The sequence below is a fragment of the Lissotriton vulgaris genome, chromosome 12, assembly GCF_964263255.1.
Source record: "Lissotriton vulgaris chromosome 12, aLisVul1.2, whole genome shotgun sequence".
NCBI lineage: Eukaryota > Metazoa > Chordata > Amphibia > Caudata > Salamandridae > Lissotriton > Lissotriton vulgaris.
In genome coordinates, this window is record NC_141700.1 from 255,434,867 (window position 1) to 255,437,197 (window position 2,331).

The following is a 2,331-nucleotide window of genomic DNA, read 5'->3' on the forward strand; positions in this document are numbered from 1 at the left end:
CTTCTGGGGGGAGATTAACTGGCGGCACTGAGGCAGATTGTCCTCCCCCCCGTGTTCCTGGTGGGTAGTTCTTGCCTAGTCTCAGCTAACTTGCCTCGGGTCCCCGATCCACTTAGGAGTGTCCTAGACACATTTTCCCCTTGTTCAGTAGACGGGGAGATGGTGGGTCTCTCAGTGTCTAGCATTCTCGGGCAAGAAGATGGACCTTTAGTTTCCCTGGCTTCCAATCGCATGGGTGGAATCGCTTGTGGGGCAAATACAGGTGCATCAGGTTGTTTACTAAGTGAATGATCGTGAATATGTAAAAATTCATTAATGCGGTCACATTTCTTCATTAGTCCGTTTACACAATCTTTGAGGGTTTCAATTATGTCAGTAGAGATTCGGATTAAGGTGGATTCGAGTTTCTCAGTGAAAATGTTTTCGATTAATACTCTTAGGTGCCCCTCTAGGTCACTAGTAAGCAGCAGTCCTTCTGTGTTGGTAGTATTGCTGGTTAGTTTTGCATTTTTATGTTGCCTCTTCCCACGATTCTTTAATGATATAGTAGGTCTTCTCTCCTTAAGGTTGGTCTCATTATTAACAATGTCAGGGGGAATAATAACAGTTTCTGTCAACTCCGGGAATGGTAGATTGATCAGGTCCTGTGCCGTTAGAGGTTTGCAAATATCTATAATAACCCTTGGTTCCAGAGGGATGCAATTAGTAGGGGGAACGAGTTCGCCCACTGTATCCCCCTGGCCTCCTTCTAGTCCCAGTTCCCATTCTGTATAAGCAATCTGGTTAGACAGTTCCCCAACTGCAGTGGATAGGTAGTTGATGATGCTAGAGGTATTTCTAGGGACTATGGCTTTAGCCCCCCCTATTAGGGATGTTAGGAATTTTCTCTTACCCATGATGTCAGGGGGGTGGCCCGTCCCGTCCCTGGTTGTCCCCGGATGGCCACAGATGGCCCCGTCCTTGTCCCGGGCTTCTCCCGCGCGTGACTCGCGGGGCGAGAGGGCGTTCTCCCCTTTGTAGCACCTCCGGGCGCTCTGGTGGCGTGTGGGAGGCGCGACGCCCCCGGGGCTGCTCGGAACTGTAGTCTGGAGTCTCCCGGCGCTCCCGGTCTGCCAAAGGTTTTCAGCCGTCCCCCTCACGGCGCTCGTTGCAGCGCCTGGAGCCGATGCCCCTGCGCTGTGTCAGCAGGTAGGTGCGTGTGCGAAATGAACCCAGGGGGGCTCACGGGCGCTCCCCCCTTTGTAGCGCCTCTGGGCGCTCTGGTGGGAGGCGCGACGCCCCCGGGGCTGCTGGGAACTGTAGTCGGGAGTCTTCCGGCGCTCCCGGTCTGCCAAAGGTTTTCAGCCGTTCCCCTCACGGCGCTCGTTGCAGCGCCTGGTGCCGATGCCCCTGCGCTGTGTCAGCAGGTAGGTGCGTGTGCGAAATGAACCCCAGGGGGCTCATGGGCGCTCTCCCCTTTGTAGCGCCTCCGGGCGCTCTGGTGGCGTGTGGGAGGCGCGACGCCCCCGGGGCTGCTGGGAACTGTAGTCGGGAGTCTCCCGGCGCTCCCGGTCTGCCAAAGGTTTTCAGCTGTTCCCCTCAGGGCGCTCGTTGCAGCGCCTGGAGCCGATGCCCCTGCGCTGTGTCAGCAGGTAGGTGCGTGTGCGAAATGAACACCAGGGGGCTCACGGGCGCTCTCCCCTTTGTAGCGCCTCCGGGCGCTCTGGTGGCGTGTGGGAGGCGCGACGCCCCCGGGGCTGCTGGGAACTGTAGTCCGGAGTCTCCCGGCGCTCCCGGTCTGCCAAAGGTTTTCAGCCGTTCCCCTCATAGCGCTCGTTGCAGCGCCTGGAGCCGATGCCCCTGCGCTGTGTCAGCAGGTAGGTGCATGTGCGAAATGAACACCAGGGGGCTCACGGGCGCTCTCCCCTTTGTAGCGCCTCCGGGCGCTCTGGTGGCGTGTGGGAGGCGCGACGCCCCCGGGGCTGCTGGGAACTGTAGTCCGGAGTCTCCCGGCGCTCCCGGTCTGCCAAAGGTTTTCAGCCGTTCCCCTCACGGCGCTCGTTGCAGCGCCTGAAGCCGATGCCCCCTGCGCTGTGTCAGCAGGTAGGTGCGTGTGCAAAATGTAAGTAAGGAAGTAGCATTACCATCTGAGGGGGGTCCAGGGTAAACCAAATAACTATACCAGCCCAATTACCCACAGTAAGTGAGGGAAACCAAGTGAGCCAGGGAAACCAAGTGAGTCAGGGAAATAAAGTACTTACAGGAGGTGAGAATGTAGGGGGATGGACGGGAGTGAGGACTAGACGCTCTATTAATCTCCCCCCAGATTGAGCCCCCTATGTGGTTGTTTTA